At 38.8% G+C, this 24829-nt stretch overlaps 1 long non-coding RNA gene across 1 annotated transcript; it reads right to left on the bottom strand.

Annotated features, from left to right (window-relative positions):
* Window positions 1-9669: 9669 nt before the first annotated feature.
* On the bottom strand, window positions 9670-24341 carry LOC141363045 (uncharacterized). Its single transcript, XR_012368551.1, has 4 exons — window positions 23856-24341; window positions 23650-23766; window positions 23505-23572; window positions 9670-11312 (listed from the first exon to the last, which is right to left on the bottom strand). It is a non-coding gene; the product is annotated as an uncharacterized lncRNA (long non-coding RNA).
* Between the last annotated feature and the right edge of the window lie 488 nt (window positions 24342-24829).

Genomic DNA, 24829 nt, shown 5'->3' with positions numbered 1-24829 from the left:
CGAAACGTATTTGTGCATAATATTATAGTGTTTATTATATTTGAAACATCTGTCCAATCTCTCTCCCTTCCACTCAAAGATTTGTTACCACTCTCAAACTGCAGGTCATTCATCATGTATTAAATAATATTAATAGACAGCTGTATAAAATTATAGAAAGACTGTGATCAAAATATAAAAAGTCATAGTAGTTTTTTTATATATAAATATTTTTTTTTCACTGAATGCTTGTGACACTTTAACAGCTTTGTTTCTGGGTTAAGTAACACCTGATGTTGAAAGAAATGTGGCTTTGTTCTTTTGTTAGGCACGAAGGATATGTTTGTGTTTAACTATTACTGACTGTGGTTCTGTGCATGTGAAGAGTCTGTGTGTTTGTGGGGGTTTTTGTGTGTGACAGGATGTTTTTCTTTTGCTGCCTTGACAATATTTCCAGTAAATGTTTGACAAATAAAATCAAACTGATTTAACTGTGAGCTGTGTATTAATGTAAAATATTCAGAGTTATATTTAAATTATTTTGCATGACATTAGGGACATGCAAATGTGTCCGATTTATTGTTTTGCCAATGTTATTGGCCAACATATTGGCCTGTCGCAGATATATCTATATTAACGAGGACCCTGGGTAGTGACATCAGCCAACCCTTTCACTTATTCTGTGGTCTCTTGTTCAGGCGTGGGCAGTTATGCTGTGTTTTCACAACATTTTTATGCGTGGTATTAGGATACGTTCGATCAGTGCACGAGAGAGACACTTCTTTGAGGTGATGGTCTTTGGGCGAGTTGCTAAACACAAGCTAATAAACAACGAGTCTTTATTAAAAGTCCAATATATAAATATAAATTATTTATAATAAGTGAAGTTTACTGTTTGGTGCACTAATGTCAGACTAATTTTGGATATTACCGCAACAGTCAGAAAACATCAACACTGACATATTTTCAAAATGACATGACAAACCTGAAAGAACATAATTTGGAGATTCTGCACATGCATTTAAAATCAAAGTATTATGCTTCTATTAATTGAATTAACATTTAATAAGCATCTGTTGCGGTAATGATAATCAAAATGTCGTGTAAGCATTCTGACAAGACAATATTTCAAATTAACTGTAAAAAAATGATCTTACCTGGTAGCCATCTTGAAGTAACTGGTCCATGTGCTCGGTCACTCAAAATCAAACTTTATTAAAATTCTGTATGTGTGCTTAAACTGTTCTCAAAAAGTGTTTGCGGAGGATGAGAACATCAGGCATGGACACATAATTTTCCTAATTTTTCTTCATTATTATTATACATTAATATCCAGTAAATATTTTTTCTGTCATCTAAAGTAGTCTAGCAAAACATCCATTTATTTTTTTTCTTAATATTTTTGTGTTAATTTGCTTAAATTACAACATAACGCATGTTCAAACACAGCCGGACACATTGCGGTAATGAGAATTTCAGCAGAAAATGAGATAAAATGTACAATTATAAATTCTTATGTTGAAATCACACATTGTGCAAGGTAGAACACAGTATTGTGTTAATTCTGATGCTTTTTAATGTTACTATATTACACATTTTAAAGCTAAAATCATTAGTGCCGTGCTGTTTCAATGGTTTTGTGAGAATCACCCATATATGTATCTGTATCGGCCGGGCCTCACATTTTGGTCAGGCTCTACAAATATGTATAGCCTACTCTGAAAAAGTAGTTTAATTAAGTATTTATTAAGAAATAATAATTAAGCCATTTCAAGTGTGTGTAAAATGTATTCTATTAACTATTATTAATTGTTTCAATATTTTGCAGGTCTTAGCAGTCAGAAGTCCTTAGAAATCCCTCCATAGAAGAAGTCTGCTATGTCAAAGCTATTTGGACATTTTTTCACCTGACAAGACAAGAGTTGCATGAGAGCATGTTACTAAACTTGCAAAACAACACCTTGGTGTTTGTGTAATGTGCAAAGTGAGAGAGCAAGAGCGAGCGCGCAAGCGAGAGAGTTCTCTTTTGTTTTGATATTGTTTCTGCCGCAGATCGTGTCTTGCAGCTGAAAAACTAATCTTCTTGCAAAAAACTTGAAGAAAAATATAAAATAGTAAACAGCATAGAATAAAAAAGTGACCAAGTGTTCTAAGCTGCATAATTTAATAAGCTAAAATGTTACAATAAAAACTGCTTAGGTTTCTGTATTTGTAAAGAACCCTGTTGTGACCAAAATGTGAGGTGTTTGTAACCCAAAAAAGCCTTTTTTCTCTAAACATTTACTGTGACCACTAAACTGTGATACATACCGAACTGTGGGTAATTTGAACCCTACATTTTCTTGTAAAAATGTAGGAACTGAACTGCACAAATGGGGGTGCTGTGATCCGTCGACCTGAGCTGATGATAAAACGTGGCATTAAAACACTTTATACCACGGGTCTGTTGAATGCTGCATTCTGAGTGGCTGATGTTCTATGGGTGTTGATTATTTTTCTGTAAACCACACACCTAACTTGTCAAATGTCTTAAAAATAGGCACCAGAGCAATGTTTGTGGTAACCGTGGTATAAGCGGAATAATTGACTCCGGTCCTTTGAATTATTTGAAAATAATGCACACCTGTGTGCTTCGCGTCGTGCCACATTACCACCTTGGAGTGCATTATTTTCTTATAATTCAATGGCCCGTCGTCAATTATTCCTTACCAAGATCACTAATTGGTCTGAGAGAATAATCACTACCAGCATTATTGCTACAATGCAAGATTGGCTTTACCTTTGTGCATGCACTTTATCAAGCAAACCTGTTGTCATGTAATGTTGTAAGTTCCCAAACTCCCTTTAGCGGTGAAAAACCACAGGCTAAGACAATAAAGCATACTTGACTCAATACATTCAGTACAATGCCAATCTGTGGGCTCTTTCTGATATGAACAGCCAATCAAAACCCAGCAACAGGACAGAGCTCTGACCCAGCTAACAGAAACAAGTTCTAAGAACGTTCCCTGAAAGTTCTTTACGTTCCCAAAAACGTTCTGCCAACGTTAAAAGTGTCCAGTTTTCTTGACGTTCTAAGAACGTTTTTGTGTTGTCTCAACGTTAGAGGAATGTTACATTTTACCATTTTTAAACGTTATGACAATGTCATGTTTTAATGTTCACACAATGTTTAAAACAACAACTGTTTATTATATTGACTTGTTTAATTGTTATGTAAATGATAGAGAAACATTGCATTTTATTATATTTATTTTTTATATTTATATTATTTTATTATATTTATTATATTATATATTTATTATATATTATATATCTATTATATATAAGTTTAGATGTTGATGTTTTGTTTCATTTTAAGTCACCATTATTGTGATTAGTGTTCGTTTTAGTTGGGCTCTTGAGCCTTGTCTTTGGCTTGCTAGTTTTTTCCCTGGTTGTATTAACTTTTTGTTAATACACCACATTTGTTCTGGTTGTATTAACTTTTTGTTAATACACCACGTTTGTTATGAACATGTTAAGTTAGTAGTGTAATTCTGTGGTGTGGTGGTTGGTACATAATGGTAAAAAATCATCCCTAATTAATTTACTAATCAAAAGTTTATTTTCTGTCAATAATGTAAATGAGATCCAGCACTTTCACAGCAGTTTGTCATTAAGGAGTTTTAGAAACTTTGGACAAAAAATATCTGCTGTATAACTGGGATGCACAAACATCAAGAATCAGACTATGAATCTCAACTATGGTGACAATTAAATGAAAAACTTCATGCTGCAATGCATGCTGGGTATTAACAAATTACAAATCTCATTCAGGACTCCCAGCATGCACTGCAGCATGGATAAATAATGATTTTTTTCCAATTTTCTTTGTCACCATGGTTGAGATTCATAGTCTGATTCTTGATGTTTGTGCGTCCCAATTATACAGCAGATATTTTTTGTCCAAAGTTTCTTAAACTCCTTAATGACAAACTGCTGTGAAAGTGCTTGATCTCATTTACATTATTGACAGAAAATAAACTTTAATTAATTAGGGATGATTTTTTTCCTTTATGTACCAACCCCCACACCACAGAATTACACTAATAACTTAACATGTTCATAACAAATGTGGTGTATTAACAAAAAGGTAATACAACCAGAACAAATGTAGTGTATTAACAAAAAGTTAATACAACCAGGGAAAAAACTAGCAAGCAAAAGACAAGGCTCAAGAGCCCAACTAAAACGAACACTAATCACAATAATGGTGACTTAAAATGAAACAAAACATCAACATCTAAACTTATATATAATAGATATATAATATATAATAAATATATAATATATAATAAATATAATAAAATAATATAAATATAAAAAATAAATATAATAAAATGCAATGTTTCTCTATCATTTACATAACAATTAAACAAGTCAATATAATAAACAGTTGTTGTTTTAAACATTGTGTGAACATTAAAACATGACATTGTCATAACGTTTAAAAATGGTAAAATGTAACATTCCTCTAACGTTGAGACAACACAAAAACGTTCTTAGAACGTCAAGAAAACTGGACACTTTTAACGTTGGCAGAACGTTTTTGGGAACGTAAAGAACTTTCAGGGAACGTTCTTAGAACTTTTTTCTGTTAGCTGGGGAGACTCCCAGAGAGACTGTAACGCCAAGAAAAGTTAAAGCAGAAGTTACTTAGAAAGCCGCATCTATTTTTATATCATCATGTCACATGATCTCAGTCACAAGTGCTGTAACTTCCTAAGAAGAACACATCCTATTTAAGTCTGTCAAATCCATGTCAAATATTTTGTGTGTGAAGGAGCCTTCATCGCGGTCTCTATGTAAGGAGACCGCCGGTGTATGTAGATCAAAACATTATAAGGTAATAAAACAATACAGTTCATTATGTGAGATCTTTACACCATATAGCTATGTACACTCACCAGCCACTTTATTAGGTACACATGTCCAACTGCTAGTTAAAGCAAATTTCTAATTAGCCAATCACATGGCAGCAACTCAATGCATTTAGGCATGTAGACATGGTCAAGACGATCTGCTGCAGTTTAAATCGAGCGTCAGAATGGTGATGAAAGGTGATCAAGTTGCTTTGAACATGGCATTGTTGTTGGTGCCAGATGGGCTGGTCTGAGTATTTCAGAAAATGCTGATCTACAGGGATTTTCACACACAACCATCTCAAGGGTTTACAGAGAATGGTCAGAAAAAGAGAAAATATCCAGTGAGCGGAAGTTCTGTGGGCGCAAATGCCTTGTTGATGCCAGAGGTCAGAGAAGAATGGCCAGACTGGTTCGAGCTGATAGAAAGGCAACAGTAACTCAAATAACCACTCGTTACAACAGAGATATACAGAAGAGCATCTCTGATCGCACAACACGTCGAACCTTGAGGCGGATGGGCTACAGCAGCAGAAGACCACACCAGGTGCCACTCCTGACAGCTAAGAACAGGAAACTGAGGCTACAATTCGCAAAGGCTCACCAAAACTGGACAATAGAAGATTGGAAAAATGTTGCCTGGTCTGATGAGTCTCGATTTCTGATACGATATTCGAATGGTAGGGTCAGAATTTGGCATAAACAACATGAAAGCGTGGATCCATCCTGCGTTGTATCAACGGTTCAGGTTGGTGGTGGTGGTGTAATGGTCTGGGTCACACTTTGTTTGGGCCCATTAGTACCAATTGAGCATTGTGTCAACGCCACAGCCTACCTGAGTATTCTGACCATGTCCATCCCTTTATGACCACAGTGTACACATCTTCTGATGGCTACTTCCAGCAGGATTACGCGCGAATCATCTCAGACTGGTTTCTTGAACATGACAAAGAGTTCACTGTACTCAAATGGCCTCCACAGTCACCAGATCTCAACCCAATAGACAATCTTTGGTATGTGGTGGAACGGGAGCTTCGCTTCATGGATGTGCAGCCAAAAAATCTGCTGCAACTGCGTGATGCTATCATGTCAATATGGACCAAAATCTCTGAGGAATGTTTCCAGTACCTTGTTGAATCTGTGCCACAAAGGATTAAGGCAGTTCTGAAGGTGAAAGGGTGTCCAACCCGGTACTAGTAAGGTGTACCTAATAAAGTGGCTGGTGAGTGTAAATAATTTATTATAACATGTTAAAATTGTCACTTTGTCAGTGTCAAACCAGCATCAGCACCAGCATTAGCACCAGCTAAACCAGCACCAAACCAGCATTAGCACCAGCTAAACCAGCATTAGCACCAGCATCCCATGCTGGTCATACCAGCATATGTTGTGTTTTGGTGCTGGTATGCTGTGACCACCAGCTAAACCAGCATAGACCAGCATAATTCCCATGCTGGTTTGATGCTGGTTTTTCCAGCAGGGTACCCATCCTCGAGTTGTTTCTAAACCTGAATTTCTTTATTCTGATGAACATAGAAGATAATAGAAGTCAATGGTTACAATCAGCTGTGTGCTTACCACCATTTATCAAAATATTTTCTTTTGTATTTATCAGAAGAAAGAAATTCAGACAGATTTAGAACAACATAAGGATTAGTAAATGATGACAGAATTTTCATTTTTTTAAACTATATATTAGGATATATTGTTTTAGAAACGGGAACTGGGTATTTGGAACTGGAAACTGGGAACAGTTTTAAAGCTATGAGAGGTAAACACTAGGCTATATGTGTTCACACAAGTTTAGTGTAGAAATATTGCTTATTTGTCTATATAAAGGCATATCAATGCAACAAAATGTATAAACGTTTTATATAACTTTACACAAACAATAATGTTGATTTCATCACACAAAAGTAGTGTTTACATTTTAAACATTTGAGAAGTTTTTCTGTTTATTTACTTTATATTGAAAATGTCCCACTAAAATCATGTTTTTATATATAAGACCCAGATTCATATTAGCACTGACAATAAAAATGTAAAAAGAAGTTAAAAGTGATTATTTTAGTTGTCTGTGGCATCTAAAAGACGTGTTTATATTGATCACAGTCAGATCTGATCATGAAGAGGGAGGTGAATTCCTGTAGTGTACACTAGATGACTCTCTACTCAACATAAAATATTAAGGGATCTTAACAGCATATACTATCTTGTTTATGTGTGTATTGCACTTTGAAAGTAAGATTAATGAGTGTGTGTCATTTATAGCTTGAGTGACTGCATCACTATGTTAGTGAGTTACTACCTAAAACTAAAGAAACGGATGACTAAAAATGCACTGATCAAGTCTTTTGTGCCCTGTTCTGATCATTTAATATTGAGCATATCCCAATACCCAGTTCCAGTCTTATATGTGGGTATATATATATATATATGTCTCATCAATGGTGTGAAAAGTGTTGGCTTCCTTCCTGATTTTTTGCATGTTTGTCATAACGTTTCAGATCATGAAACTAATTTAAATATTAATAAAACAAAGATAATACAATTTAATACAACATGCAGATTTTAAATAAAGGTTTTTATTATGAAGGGAAAACAAAATCCAAAACTCCATGGCCCTTTGTGGAAAAATTCTTGTCTCCTAAACCTAATAACTGGTTGGGCCACCTTTAGCAGCAATAACTGATATCAAGTGTTTGCAATAACTTGCAATGAGTCTGTTACAGCACTGTGGATGAATTTTGGTCCACTCATCTTTGCAGAATTGTTGTAATTCAGCCACATTGGAAGGTTTTCCAGCATGAACCACATTTTTAAAGACTGAGGTCAAGACTTTGACTAGGCCACTCCAAAGACTTTATTTTGTTTTTCATCAGCCATTCAGAGGTGGACTTGCTGGTGTGTTTTGGATCATTGTCCTTGCTGCTGCAAGTTCACTTCAGCTTGAGGTCACGAAACAGATGGCCGGACGTTGCCCTTCAGGATTTTTTGGTAGAGAGCAAAATTCATGGTCCATTTAACACAGCAAGTTTTCCAGGTCCTTAGTGCAAAGCCAACTTTTTCACACCACTGTATGTTTTTTTTAATAAGTGCACACTTCAAGTACATTTAGGTTATTGTGATGTAAATACTTGACAACTTAATGGGACTGAAATGCATTAATAAATGTTGCCTGAAATCAACTATGTTCCCTAGTATGTTAAACTCAATATACTTTTTTCGTATTATGATTTAACTACTAGCTTAGTGCAGTGTTATTGTATGTAACTAGTAGCATGGCTAACACCAGACCAGTCTCATAGAGAATAAGACGTGGACTGGGAACCATATGCTAATTTTTTCGTATTTGAGGCGTGGTTTGCGAATGCCCAGAGCGCTACGGATGTCTATCAAATGCGTCTGTATGTAGCTCATAGCCAATCGTTTCAATTTTACCAGATGACGTATGTAGAGCGACATGAATTCAACAACTTTTATCGGTTCGTGTGCACATCTGAAAGCGATGCAACTAACTACTGGTAGCTGTATATTGATATTGAAAAGCAACACACTTTAGTGGCACTGTGACAACCACAGTACAGGCATAATGACAATATGATATTAATTAATACCACTTACCATTTATAAGTTAATTGTACTTTATTTACGACGATGCCTAGCAGGTTGGTCCTATAAAACTCTGTGGCTATCATGTCTTGCCATATCCAAAAATCCTTCTTGGATATGAAATTGTTTAACACCAAAAGGTGCTCTTTTAAAAAAAAAACAAGCGTTCAAAACTACTTAGAACACAATCTAAGGCTGCATTAAAAAGTAACTCCCGCGTTGGATAAACAAAACTGCTTTGATGTGTCGCATAAATGTTGTCATCGTCTTGCTTCCCCCTCCCCGTTCTGTGATTGGCTCTCTATTTCAGGGGTAAAAAAGGGCCATAGTTTCCATGCTAGACTTGCAGCGTGAATAAATTTGCGCGCAAGGCAGCATGGGGAAACCCAGGCTATGTAACTAGTCAATATTAGTCAAAATACTTATAATACTAGCAGCAGCATTAACTAGAATGGGATTAAGCGTGGGCTTTACATATGAATAGATCAGGTAGCAGCCGCCTGCATGTATGAACCAATCAGAAGTAAGGGAGTCAACATTTTTACAGGCAGTAAAATTTCAGTACAACACTGCGTGACAGTTAATGTAAAATAAAGGATCTGGTTTAATAAAGAAATATTGCGGCTTTCAGGACATCATATGCATATGCTCCTCATAATTATTTATTTGCTCCAGTATAGCTCAGTTGTAGAGCATTGTGTTAGCAACGTGTGAGGTCATGGGTTCAAACCCAGGGAACATATTCTGATGTACCTAGTAATGCAATGTATTAAGTCACTTTGCATAAATAGATTTGTCCCTGACATTGACAAAAACAGGATGTGCTCTTTTATAAAAGGGTTAAGGATGGCAAATGTGGTTAATGTGTGAGGTGAAGAGGTGTGAGGCCAAGATATAAAGAATAGATATTTGCTAATACTGGAAAAAGTTTTGTTCTTTACACGATCAAAGCATGAGCAAAACATTTATGCCTTCTGCAAGTGACTTATAATGCATTACAAGATGTACAGTTTATCAGTATTTATGTTTACTGGGAATGAAACAATGCTCTACCAACTGAGCAACTGCATTAAAGTGACAAATATATCATAAACTTCATTATTTTACATTCACAGAGTAAGAGCTCAAAGTAACAACACTGTTTGATTAAAAAAACCATCATTTATTTGTAAAACGTTAGCATTGATGAATTTACTAATTCATTTTAAAGCTGCTTTGTGTAGAGTTACAACGAAAGACACAAACACAGGTCACACCTCTTACACCGATACGATATACATCAACCACAAACAGCCACTATTAGTCACATCTCCAACAGATGTCCAACAACAGAATATAACCACATTTCTTTAGACATCTGTTGAATCCAGAAATGAAGCATTCAGTTACAAACATAAAACATTTAACATACTGTGGGCCTCATTTATGAAACGAGCGTATAACAGAAAACTGGGTGTATGGCCGTTTTCACCCAAGAAAAAATATGGCATTTATCAATATGGACGTGAGCGGCGGCTACAACAAAATGTCACTTTATTTCTCACCTTGTTTATGCAAGTTTTGAGTTACTTGAAGATGTGTTTTACCTGTTTCCTGTCTGAAAAAAAATGAGAAAAACTTAATAGCGAGAGGGGAGTTTGTTTTTAGTCCGTCTGATGAGAACCGTAATCATATAATTCGTCATTAGTCCTACATACACTGTTATATTTATTGACATTTTATGTTGTAGCATGAATGTAAACAAAGAACAGCACTGTTTTGCTCTGCTAGCCAGTTAGCTACATGCTAATTCATAATTATCTGACAAATACCTACAAACCGTAGACTGTAAAAATAGCTACAAACACTTGCAAACGTCTTTTTAATCCCACCAGCGAACTTAGAATGTTGCCGTTTGTGTGATCTGTGTAAATTATTATTTAATTAGAGCTTTTATGTAGTGTTTACTCAAAGACTGTGGTAAAGCCACTGTAGTAAGTAAAGCCATGGTTTGTTTTTATATTGGGCTCGTATCTGGCGACAGATATTTAGCTAAACTCATTCTATAGACCATTTTATCGGGCGCACGTGCGGTGATGCGATAAGTGTCTGGCCCGACTAGTTGCTGAAACTGAACTCTTAAACAAATACCTTGTCGAAAATAACAAATGTTGTGGGTTCCTATGTAATCTACTTATTTATTTTGCTTAATATATAAATAAACTACTTTTAAAGGACTTTCTAGTTACTTATTCTTCGTAGAGTTTATCGGACGTTACGTGATGACCACGAAAGCTCTGTGTTTATGTTGTTACTGCTGAAACGGTGCTATACATGCCTTAATGATCCACAGTCTGTAATCAAATAATACTGTTTCAGACTCAAATTGATAAGGAAATATTGACGTCACTGTTTACAATTAGGGTTAGGCCAGCTAACCAATCTGAGCATATTGCGTATTTCCGATGGAGGGGCTTAATAGTTCTTATGCGTGGCCGAGCGTTTCTTCGTGTAGTAAACTCTAGATGCGAGGCTTTATTTATATGGTTATGATATTCAAATAATGATCGTTTTCATCCGCAACATTTATCAACGAGGATCATTCATATGATGAGATTGACAGCATGTTTTATGAATCACACATCACTCCGTCGTAAAGTGACATTTGTGGATGGATTTACGCTTGTTTCTACATTAGATTGATAAATGAGGCCCATTGTGTTTTAAAACCACTTTGATTCTTTTTATTACAGTGTTATTGATAATATTTTAATATTCAGTTGAGTTTTACAATATCTTGACTCCGTCATACAGCACATTATCCTCCATTGGAACGCTCTGTACACAACATAAAAACAAAACATTAAATAAAAATTACTGTTTAATCATCAAATTTTTACAAATCTATATGTAAAGTATACATGAAATGTGATTATAGACAGCATGTTAAGTTTGAAATAATCTGACATCAGAGCCGGGTATGGTAAAAACATTTAGGTGTCATTATAGATGCTGTTGTTTGATACACTTTCTTTGTTTTTAATAACTCAGTAATTAAAATAAATAAATGTAATCTTATTGCCCTACCTTATGTCTGCTTTGCGTCTGATTTAAAGTTGGCGGATCTGCATGCCGTAACTGACAGAATAGCTTTTATTGTACCCATTTGGTCAAATACTGCGCTGCAAAGAGCATTGCTAATTTTAACATTTCTATAACTTGACAAAGTACCTTGTGGCACTTTTACATTGCATAGTACCCCATGAGTCGGGTCGTGAAAGCTCACTTTACTTTGGCTCGATTAGCTTTTCCATTGAGTTTAGTAACACTTCAGACTGGAAGGAATTATAGGCGTTTTATTTCCGCTGTGACATCATTCAAAAAGTGGGAGCGAGGAAAGGTAGCATCAATGCTGTATTTCCCATATATTTCTTTATTTGTCAGTCCGCCCACCACAAAATTTACCACCACAGATGTTTGCACGTGGGGCTGGGTATCGATTCAGATGTTCCAGATCGATTCGATTCATATTTCGATTCTCGAGTCGATTTTCATACTCGATTCAACTCAATAAATATAGATTTAATATTACTACAGCATTTCACCTCTGCTTTACAAATCACATGTTTAGCTTTGTTCTTGTTCACAACACTATTGTCGTAGTCTTGCTTGCGAAATCTAAAATGCTTCCATACCTCTGATTTTTCTTTATGTGAAGGTGGCATCAACGTCGACCAAGCACCTGAACCGCCATTTTAAGCACTGAATGAATGAATGACAGGCTCGCCTCTCGCTCCTTGGTAACAATGCGCAAAAAAGAGGGTGACATCTAGCGGAGAAGACTATTAATTAGGTTAACATTAATCTTACGGTCAATGTTTTTGGAAATAAAAAATCGATTCGTGGTCTTTGAGAATCGATTTTGAATCGTCCACGTAAAAACATAACGATTAATCGAAAATCACTTTTTTTGCCCAGCCCTATTTGCATGTCACGTTTATCACTAATGTTACCTCTGTCTTACATGACACCCATATCAGTAAACATGCTCCGCTAAGTTGCTAAAATGTTGCGCATACATACAGATGTGCACGTTGCAGATGTACCGCCACAAATTGCAAGGTAAACACTGGTATGGTGTTCCTGATTCTCAACCTTTGGATGTTTTTCATCGCTAAAAAGGAGTTTGGGAACTTACAACAAAGCACAGATGACAACAGGTTTGCTCGAGACAGCGTAGGCACGAAGGTAAAGCTAATCTTGTGTTTAGCGATTGCGCTGGTAGTGACGATTCTCTCAAACCAATCAGTGATCTACAGTGTTTTTTACGTCACATTTTAGTATCAGCTCAGCTCGCTTGGAACCCCAACCGAGGTGATACTAAATAAAGTATCGGGTACTACATACTGAACCCAGTGGAAAAGCCCAAGTGCAAAACTGCTTCTGTGTGTCGCATAGACGTCGTCATCGTCTTGCTGCCCCCTCCCCATTCTGTGATTGGTTCCCTCTTTCAGGGGCAAAAAAGGGCCATAGTTGCCATGCTAGACTTGCAGCATGGGGAAACCCAGGATACATTTTCATGTATAATCATCTCAAAGCGCGCAGACAAAACTGCAAAGTATTTTATTGTAAAGTAATATTACTGAACCCTTGAAATGACAGACTTGTTAATTTCAGAACTTCCAAAACTTTATTTTAGATGATTTAAATGAGTGCTGTATGTTGGTTAATCCAGTTATGCCATCAAACGCACTTTTTTTAACGCGCATAGGGATTTATTAGGTTATAAGTGTTTCCATCGTAGTTTATGTGCACATTTCTCATTGGTGTAACGTCCATACCGCCACGCCGCCAGAGGGAGCCCTCGCCGGAGTACTGACATGGCGCCGCCCTCTGCTTCTCTGACTGTTTCCTGTTTGTTGCTATTTAAGATTCAAGCTAGCCTAGGCCTAGCGCGAAGTATTGCCAGTTTACCTGCGTACCGAGCGTTATTCTGATTGTGATTTCTGACTGCCTATCGTTGTGACCATTTGTCTGCCTATCTGTTTATCTGCCTTTTGGATTTGCCCCTTTGCTTAGTTTGCCTGGATTGGACTGTCTATCTGTGTTTTGATCTGCCTGCCTGTATACCTGACTACTCTTCTGCCTCACGTTTTGATTTGTTTTGCTTGATTGGTTTGTTTTAAATAAACACCGCAAAATGGATCCCAGTATTCCTGAGCATTCCTTACAGAATACTTCGCCTACCATCGATCCAGCGGAAGTAACCAATCTAATGGCTGCTTACAAACAACAAAGCACGCTCCTGCAGGGCTATCAGGAACAGCTTACACGGCTTCAAGCCGTCAACGAACACCTCACTGGCTATATTCAAGCATTACCATCCACCTCTGTGAAACGAATGAGCGTTTCTGAACCTGATAAGTTTGATGGTACAGCGGAACACGTGAGAGGCTTCCTTCGTCAGCTGGATATTTATTTTCAAGATCATGTGAGTGATAAATTATCTGATAATGCGATGTGTTCTAAAGTTTTCTCTTTGTTGACTGGCAAAGCGGTCGAGTGGGCCTCCGCTGTTTGGGACACCGATCCTCGTATCCGCACATCGTACTCCTATTTTGTACAGCAAATTAAAGAAGTGTTTGAATACCCAGCGGGGGGAAGAAGTGCTTCATCGCAGATCATAAATATGTCCCAGAACCATCGTCCTGTCGCAGAGTATGCCATTGAATTTCGCACGCTTGCAGCACAAAGCGGTTGGAATGATAAATCGCTAAAGGATATTTTTCAGAACAGTCTGGACGTTGATCTTCAAGCTGAACTGGCATGTAAAGGTGAGAACCTCTCATTCTCTGAATTTGTGACTTTGTCTGTACACATCGATAACCTGATGAGAAATGTGCCTGCTAGAACGAAACTGAAAACTTCTACTAGGCCTGTATATGCCACCAGTAAAGTGTTCCATACCGCTGTAAATAATGACGACATTGTAGAACCAATGCAGATGGGGTTCGCTCCTTTGACCATGGCAGAACGACAACGACGTCGTGAGCACAACTTATGTTTCTATTGCGGGAAACCTGGACATCGTATCGATAACTGCCCATCCAAGAAACCTCGCAACACCAACACGGTAAACCAATTCTTTAACCTCCCTTCTTGTTATGATATGTGTTCACAACCAGTAACAATCATCCACGATAATATAACCATGTCATTCACAGCATTAATTGACTCTGGCTCTGCACTAAACTTCATTAATGAAGATGTTGTCAATAAATTTCTCATTCCTGTCATCCCATGCCAACCTCCATTAAGCATTTCTGCCGTCAACAATGTACCCATCGGCAAAGGTATTACTCACCAGACTGTTCCCCTCACTCTTCAAGTTGGTCTACTTCATCTTGAAACTATTACCTTGTATGTGATCTCTTCACCCCGTTATGACATCATATTGGGACACCCCTGGCTTGTCGCACACGATCCTAAGATAAACTGGAGAACCGGAGAGATTCTACAATGGTCATCTCGTTGTATGAAAACCTGCATTAACCATATGAAGCACCAACCCTGTCTGTCTACCAATGTTGAAAGCCCTACTGGTAAGAATGTTATGATTCCTGATGTCTACTCTGAATATGCAGAAGTGTTTAGCAAAGTCAAAGCAACCGAATTACCACCACATAGACCTTGGGATTGTGCTATTGAACTTCTACCTAATGCTATGCCTCCCAAATGTAAAGTTTATCCCCTGTCTCAACCTGAAACCCGAGCCATGGAAGATTACATCACTGAAGCACTACAAAACGGCTTTATTCGGATCTCCACATCCCCTGCTGCAGCTGGCTTCTTTTTCGTAGAGAAGAAGGATGGTGGCCTAAGACCTTGCATCGACTATAGAGGTTTGAACAATATCACTGTTAAATTTCCCTACCCTTTACCTCTTGTACCTTCTGCCCTAGAACAATTGAGGGAAGCAAAAATCTATACCAAACTGGACTTACGTAGTGCCTACAATCTGGTTCGTATCCGTGAAGGTGATGAATGGAAGACTGCATTCCACACCACTAGAGGGCACTATGAATACCTCGTGATGCCGTATGGTCTATCTAACTCTCCCGCCGTCTTCCAGTCATTCATCAATGAAGTGTTCCGGGACCTCCTGAACCAGTATGTTATTGCTTACATTGACGATATCTTGATTTATTCCAATACTATGGAAGACCATGTCTGCCATGTTAAAGAAGTCCTGTCTCGTCTCCTCCAGAACAAGTTATACGTCAAAGCAGAAAAATGTGAGTTTCATGTCATGAAAACTAACTTCCTGGGCTATAATATTAGTTCCCAGGGTGTTGAGATGGACACCACCAAAGTCAAGGCAGTCACCGAATGGCCTCCACCCCGCACTGTTAAGGATTTGCAGCGTTTCCTTGGATTTGCAAACTTCTACCGTCGATTCATCCGCAACTACAGTACTGTAGCAGCTCCCCTGACATCCCTACTGAAAGGTAAACCCAAAAAACTCCTGTGGAACTCACAAGCTGAGCAAGCCTTTCAGAAACTAAAAACCTGTTTCACCACCGCCCCGATCCTGAAACATCCTGACCCTGAAAAACAGTTCATCGTGGAGGTCGACGCGTCGGATACTGGAGTAGGAGCTGTTCTGTCGCAACGTCACGGTCCAGAAAATAAGGTATACCCTTGTGCTTACTATTCCAGAAAACTCACCCAGGCAGAGAGAAACTACGATATAGGCAACAAGGAACTTCTTTCGATAAAGGCAGCCCTGGAGGAATGGAGGCATTGGCTTGAGGGTGCGAAGCATCATATTGTCATTCTGACGGATCATAAAAACCTCGAGTACGTGAAGGGAGCTCAGAGATTGAATGCACGCCAGGCAAGATGGTCACTTTTCTTCACCCGTTTCAATTTTTCAATCACCTACAGACCCGGACACAAGAATGGTAAAGCTGATGCTCTGTCCAGATACCACGAACCCACTCCTGTTGACCGTTCACCTGTCCCTATCATACCACCTTCTCTTATCATTGCTCCTATAGCGTGGGATATCATGCAGGAAATCACCCAAGAACACTTGAATGACCCTGTTCCGCCTGAATGCCCACCTGAGAGAACTTACGTTCCACTAACACTGCGGCCCCGAATTATGCAATGGGTACACACCTCACTCAGCTCAGGACACCCAGGTATTACCCGCACCACAGCTTTAGTCCAAACATCCTTCTGGTGGCCCACCCTGAATCATGATGTAGCCCAATTTGTGAAATCCTGTAGAGTGTGTGCTCAATCCAAAACTCCTAAAGATTTACCCTCCGGTCTTCTTAAACCCTTACCCATACCTCAACGCCCCTGGTCCCATCTCAGCATTGACTTCATCACTGATCTGCCACGTTCTAATAATTATACAGCCATCCTAGTCATTATTGATAGATTTTCTAAATCCTGCCGCCTTATACCCCTCAAAGGCTTACCCACTGCCATGGAGACCGCCGAAGCTATGTTTCATCATGTGTTCAGGAACTATGGAATACCCGAAGACATCGTCTCTGACCGTGGGACCCAGTTCACCTCACAGGTTTGGAAAGCATTTTGTAATAATCTGGACATAAATGTAAGCTTAACATCTGGTTATCATCCCCAGTCTAATGGCCAAGTTGAAAGGTTAAATCAAGAGATTGGACGCTACCTGAGGTCCTACTGTACCCGAGAACAACACCGCTGGTCAGAATTCCTTCCCTGGGCCGAGTATGCACAGAACTCATTGAGACACTCCTCCACCAATCTCACCCCCTTCCAGTGCGTACTCGGCTATCAACCCCCCATGTTCCCTTGGTCAGGAGAGCCTTCGGATGTTCCAGCCGTTGACGACTGGATGAGGAGGAGTGGAGAGGTTTGGGAAAGCGCTCATGTTAGACTCCAGAGGGCGATCCGCAACCAAGAATTCCATGCCAACCGTCACAGACGTCCTCATCCCCCGTACCAGCCTGGTCAGAGGGTCTGGCTCTCCACCCGGGATCTGAAACTTCAGCTCCCGTCTAAGAAACTAAGTCCGAGGTACGTAGGACCTTTCCGAATAATAAGACAAATCAATGATGTTACATACCAGTTAGAGCTGCCTGTTAATTATCGTATTTCTCCCTCTTTTCATGTTTCCCTGCTAAAACCTTACCATGCTGAGTACGACCCCAACGCCGAGCCTCCTGAGCCACCTCCCCCTCTCGACGTTGCCGGGGAACCGGCATACGCCGTGAGGGAGTTGTTGGACTCGAGGCGGCGCGGGGGTCGTCTCCAGTATCTGGTCGATTGGGAGGGCTATGGCCCTGAGGAAAGGTCCTGGGTAGCCTCGGACGACATTCTGGATCCCAACCTCATCGAGGAGTTCCATCGAGCCAGACCTGACCGTCCTGCACCACGCCCTAGAGGAAGGCCCCGTAGAGCGCCAGGAGGCGCTCCTAGAGGGGGGGATTCTGTAACGTCCATACCGCCACGCCGCCAGAGGGAGCCCTCGCCGGAGTACTGACATGGCGCCGCCCTCTGCTTCTCTGACTGTTTCCTGTTTGTTGCTATTTAAGATTCAAGCTAGCCTAGGCCTAGCGCGAAGTATTGCCAGTTTACCTGCGTACCGAGCGTTATTCTGATTGTGATTTCTGACTGCCTATCGTTGTGACCATTTGTCTGCCTATCTGTTTATCTGCCTTTTGGATTTGCCCCTTTGCTTAGTTTGCCTGGATTGGACTGTCTATCTGTGTTTTGATCTGCCTGCCTGTATACCTGACTACTCTTCTGCCTCACGTTTTGATTTGTTTTGCTTGATTGGTTTGTTTTAAATAAACACCGCAAAATGGATCCCAGTATTCCTGAGCATTCCTTACAATTGGATAAAAAATTATCCGACTTAATTGAGTTCATGCGTTTTTATGCACATTTTTAAAATCGTCGTTTTCATCCGGCATTTTTTCTAAAATGTGCATTAAAGGCGGAGTCCACGATGTTTGAAAAACGGTTTGGAAAAGGAGACGGGCCGACTACCAAAACACACTTATAGCCAATCAAATCAAATCAAATGCCGGGTTGCGTATGTGTGGGGCGGGTCTATCAACAGAAGGTCCAGATTCTATTGGGGTAGGGGCATGTTTGTTTAGGTGATTTCAAATATCAACATTGGCTTTCAAACATCATGGACTCCGCCTTTAAAATAGGTGTATGGAAACATGGCTAACATGGTATGAAAACAGCTCCAGTGAAGACTGCAAAGCCTTGCAGAGAGTTGTGAATGTAGCTGACCGCATCTCATGGTTTGCCCTATACCACCTTTGCATGACCTCCACCACAACTGTTGCAAAAGCAAAGCTGTTAAAATCATAAAGGACTCAAACACCCCTTTTAGCTGTCTTTTCACCCTGCTGCCATCTGGTAAGCGCCAGTGTTGGGAAAGTTCACTTTCTACATGAACTAGTTCAGTTCATAGTTCATATTTCCAAATTTTGAACTAGTTCACAGTTCCAAAAATGAACTAATTTATAGTTCTTTTTCCCCATATTATTATTTTTTTTATGTAAGCAATAAGGTACGAGAGGCTGTGCTAAATCTGATACAGTACTTGCCTCGAGTACCTTATTGCTTTTATAAAACGGTTACCACACAATATTAAAGTAAAAAAATATTAGTGCAACTTTCATGAAGTTAAATCAATAAAAGCATTCCTTCCGCTAGAAAAAAATAGTCCCTGACTGCGAACAACAACATGAAAGCTCAAATAAAAACAACAAACTGTTCTCAGACTTTGTCTCATTATGGCTGCGTTCATACGGTACCATAATACGGTTGTGAAACCCGTATTTGAGTCCTTAAGACGGTTCCGTTCACACGCAGTTCGGTTATTTACGGGTTTGACAACCGCATTCTATAACCGACTTCACACCCGTAACTTTACGGGTTTCACAACCGTATTTACAGAGAAACTGTGCCGTGTGAACGGAATCGCACTGGACAACCAGTTGTCTGTCACGTCATTCGTTGCTCTTGTGTTAAGATAACGTTACAGGGCATGAAAATGACTGCAAACTACGCACCAGAATTGCTCCATAAGATTAATGTGATATTATATTACCTTCATAGACGCCACAGAACATATTGCATTACGCATAAAATTGCGTGCAGCCAAGTAAGTGAGATATATAAAGTTTAAACTTTAAAAGTGGACGATTCATATAATGTTAACTGTATAATAAAAGGGATATAAAAATTAGCTGTTTATTTACTCACCTTTCATCTTCAGTAGAGCAATAAAGAAGATATTTTGCAAAAAAACCCATCTGTGATTCAAATAATGCAAGCAAAAGATGCGTCAGTTTGAAAGGTCAAAAAGCAGATATATCCAATACAAAAGTAATCTCCGTGACTCCTGGTGACATTTTTTGCTGCTTGTGAAGCAAATCGGTCGGTTTTTGCAGGATATTGAACGTTATTTACAACATTATTAGCGTCCATACAGAACTGTGGCAACATATAAAGTGCGCTTTTTACACTCCCGCTCTTTAGGTGGCGCTAAGAGGCTGGTTTTGCCTGCGGTTGGTAAACCATACTCTCTGCGCCACCTACAGAGCGGGAGCGTAAGCGCACTTCCTATTTGGCTGCTTTAATGGTTTAAATAAAGTTCGATTTCTTGCAAAAACGGATCGATTTGCTTCATAAGTCATTATGATTACTTTTATATTGTATATATCTGCTTTGGTAAAACGTGCAGTTGCTGAAACTGATTTTATGTTCATTCATTTTGGAAATTAAAACTTTAATAAGGAACCACCCTTGTTTATTTTTCTCTGCACAATGGTAAGCGTTACACCAGCCAGCTGTTTTTGTTAAATACATAAATAAAGTTTGCCCATTGCATAAATAATACTTTTTTTAATATATTCGTCCGTCACTATGGTTACAGGCGCCGCGTGTAACTAGAATACGGGTTTGAGGTTGGTTGCTCGTTCATACAGGCAGTGTTCTATTTGTGTCTTTAATTTGCTGTCTGAACAGGACCCTGCAAGTAAGCCTACAATGGCCCTTTATGGGCCCACTTAGGGCTAGTCTAAGGGCCCCGCGCAGGTTTGCTCATTGGCAAAACGTTGGCCCTTTAGCGCTGGCCCTGCGCAGGCAGCCCTCACTTAGCCCCCAGGAAGCCCTCATACAGAAAAATCCCCAGAGTTAAATGAACACTGCTAGATGTATATACTGTCCCATCTTACAAAGTGTTAAAAAGTAACAATGAAGCAGAATTAAAAGCTCTGTTATCCTCTTTCTCAACATCTCTGTCTGAAATATAAAATTGCGTTTTACATCTTACTTGTAGAGTCATTTTCTTAACTTATGTTAAGATGTTGGCTGTTTCATTTAAAGTCACCATAATTGTGATCAGTGGTTGCTTTAATTGGACTTTGACTCTTGACCGTTGGCTTGTTAGTGTTTTCTAACTGCTATATCTAAGTGTGTTTAAAACACATGTTATAGCAAAGAAAAGGCAGTAGTGGTTGAATATTGCTGGTTGATACATAAACATTGTCAAACATAATAATTTAATGAACAGATTTATTAATATAGTTTTCCCCCCTCATCAGAAGCATAATTTTCTGTTAATAATGAAATACTCAGTGTAAGGTCCAGAACTCTCATAGCAGTTTATTATTCTGAAGGTTTGACAGTTTGCACATAAACATTAACCGCTGAACAATGTAGATGCACAGACATCAAGAATCAGAGTATGAATCTCAACAATGGTGACAAAGAAAATGGTAAAAAAAAGGTCATTATGTATTCATGCCGCAGTGCATTCTGGGAGATTTGTAATTTGTTGATACCCAGCATGCATTGCAGCATGAAGCTTTTCGTTTTATTGTCACCATCATTGTGATTCATACTCTGATTCTTGATATTTGTGTGTCTACATTGTAGAGCAGTTAATTTTAAGTGTCAGTGTTTCAAAATTCTTCAGAAAGAAAACTGCTAAGAGAGAGCTCAATCTCATACTATAGTATCACATAGTCAGAGAAAGATCCTTCTGTTAAGCGTGCAAACAATAAATGAATACATAAGTTTTTATATGATGATGTTCAGACTTTATTTACTGAACTGACCACCACCAAAGGATCGCATGCTGCCATAACAAACATGTTTTAAACACACAAAGTTATAGCAATCAAAAGACTGAACAAGGCAAGAGTCAAGAGTCAAGTTTAACTAAATCAAACACTGATCACAATAGTGGTGACTTTAAATGAAACAAAATCTCAACCTAAAGTAAGAAAATGACTCTACAAGTAAGATGTAAAATGCAATTTTAGGTTTCAGACAGAGATGTTGAGAGAGAGGATAACAGCGGTTTTAATTCTGCTTCAGTGTTACTTTTTAACACTCTGTAAGATTGGGACAATATATACATCCAGCAGTGTTCATTTAACTCTGGGGATTTCTCTATGTGAGGGCTTCCTGGGGGCTAAGTGAGGGCTGCCCATGCGGGGCCAGCGCTAAGGGGCCAACGTTTCGCCAGTGAGCAAACCTGTGCGGGGCCCTTAGACTATGCCCATACAGGCCCATCGTAAGCTTACTTGCAGGGGACACTTCCAGACTCACACCTGTAAGTAAATACGGTTGTCACTCCCAAAATTTTGTCGTGTGAACGCACCCTATATGTTTATGTGTTGCTAAGGGTGTTGCTAAGGGCGCAGTGATATTAAATAGAACCGTTGGGTGAAGCGGTCATAGCAGTGTTTTATCGTGAATAAAGCACACCTATTGACCAATCAGAATCAAGGATTGGAACTAACCGTTTTATAAATTCCCATTATAGCCCATATAGAACCCAGACAGCAATTATTTTATTAGTTTTAATACTGAAGCTAAATGCATCAGATTTCATCAGATTTCATCTTCATATCCAACTTTAAATCCTTATCCAACCAGGGTTTACGAGCATTTACTGTCTTTTAATTTTTGTATTTGCTTGCACATACCTTGAAAGGCTAGCCGGGTGCTTCAATTGTGTTTTCCGGGCGAGAAGCGCTGGGAGGCTTTGCGTTGCGTTTATGACAACTCGCAGGTATTGCACACCGCACGTGCACGTTAAATAGCGTGAGCTTAGTCAAAGTCTATTTCAAGATCCAAAATATGCGTAAGCAGCATTTGTTAATCCTTAACGATTTAGGACAAATATGATGTTATTTAATGTTAAACTATGCAAGTGGCGCGGCAGGGATTTGGATAGCAGCGTCCAGTCAGTGTTGTTTGGATGACGTATAAAGCCTGGTGGCAGTGTTGCCAGATTGGGTGTTTTTTCCGCTACACATTAAGGCCTGTTTACAGTGTGTTTTAGACGGGTTTGCCCCGGGAAGACTCTATAGAAATCTGGCACCCTACTGAATGACGTTAAAGTGAGAGAACGTGCCGTTCACAAGCCCCAGAATGAACGAGTTCACCTTGCGTTCATCAGGCAGTAATACAGTACGTTCAGTTCACGTTCGCCCAAAATATGAACTAGTTCATGAACTTTCGTTCAATGAACTCGTTCAGGCACAACACTGGTAAGCGCGTCCGTAGGCTGATGGCAAAAACTGAGAAACTTAGGAGGAGCTTCTTTCCCCAGGCTCTTAAACTCTTAACACTAACATGTTTCACCTATTGATCATTTAGATATTCAATATACCGACATTGTAACTTGCATACTGCACTTTCTGTTTTTCTGTTGCTGCTACGAACCAACCTCGTACAACCTATTTGCATATCCCTGCTCATCTCAATATTTATTATGTTTACAGTATACTCTCGTATTCTGTACATGGAGCTCTCCTGACTGTCATTTCACTACTGGTTATATAGTCTCTATACTACTGTGACTTTATATTTGACAAATAAAAACCCTAAAATCCTTGACATTCACTTGCTAAGTGCAAGCTGTTGTGTGTTTATGAGTGATAGAAAAACATCTGACAGATTTCAGGTAATAATAATAAAGATTGATCTCACCGGTTTACATCTTTGTTTTTGATTTAAAGTTGTTTCTGTGTAAGTGATTTCCTCTTCACCAGTCTGAACTGTTTTAACAACACAGGAAAAAAACATTGGAAAAAAACTCTAAACTTCTTCACAAAATGTATTGTTGAGTATTTACCCTGTTGCTGTGTGTTTCTGTGTTTCCTGTAGATCCAGAAGATCAGAACTGAAGTGACAATCATCAGACATCCAACAACAGCACAACAGATCAGAAGTTTATTCATGAAGGTGATATCTGTAATGAATAATAAGATACATTACTGTAACTAATTCTGATCTTAGATCAGCTCAGTAAATGAACACTAATAATCACAGTTATTGTACCTGGACACGTCTGACAGAGATTCTTGATGTTGAGATGTTGAGTTTGGTTTGTGATGGTATTGTTGAGTACACATCTGTATGTGTTTGTATCCTGATATTCAACCTCCAGAGATAGAGAGAGTCTGATGTTGAGATCAGACACACTGATGCTGGACAATAAACTGTTTCCTTTGTACCAGGACAGACTCACATCTCTCACATTCAACACTGAACACAATAATGAACAGTGTGAGATGATTGATGATGATGATGAAGAACACTGTGAAGAGTTTCTGCTGATGACTGGAATGGGCAGATGAGCTGTAAAACATGAGAGTATAAACAGAAATAAGAATAAATGCAAATATTATCAATATTAGTCCAGAGGTCTGATCTATTGACCGTGTTTAATGTCTTCAGTCATGAATTCATAAATAAAATAGACTTGAACTTTAAGGATTGCCAAAAACAAATCACAAAACTGAAAGTCTGAAAAAATGAGGTGCATAGAAGTATTAATATTCAATTACAAACCCTAATAAATTTGTTTACATTGCTAAGATGAGAATGACATTTAATATGTCAACAGTAAATCTTTACTCACCATAGACAGTAACATTGAATCTGTATGAGATCTTCTGTTTGCCGTTGATCATTATGTAATAAAGTCCAGTGTGTTGAGTTGTGATGTTTGTTATGGTGAGATCCCCAGTCTGATTATTCACCTGCAGTCTGTCTCTGAATCTCACATCAAAAACATCATCATATATTGAAATATTATTTTTTTCTTTGTTGATTGTAGCTAAACGAGTCTCATTAGGGCCACATCTCCACAGTATCCGATCATCTCTCTGTATTTCAGTAATATTACTGTATAGAGTAAGAGAATCTCCCTCCATCACTGACACTGACTTCACTTCATCACCAAACACACCTGCACACACACAAACACATTCACACACATTAAAGAACTTTAGTCAAATAAAATTGGTCTG

This window comes from Misgurnus anguillicaudatus, unplaced genomic scaffold, assembly GCF_027580225.2.
Source record: "Misgurnus anguillicaudatus unplaced genomic scaffold, ASM2758022v2 HiC_scaffold_31, whole genome shotgun sequence".
Lineage (NCBI taxonomy): Eukaryota > Metazoa > Chordata > Actinopteri > Cypriniformes > Cobitidae > Misgurnus > Misgurnus anguillicaudatus.
Note: the sequence above shows the minus strand (reverse complement) of the source record. Positions and strands in the feature narration are given on the sequence as shown.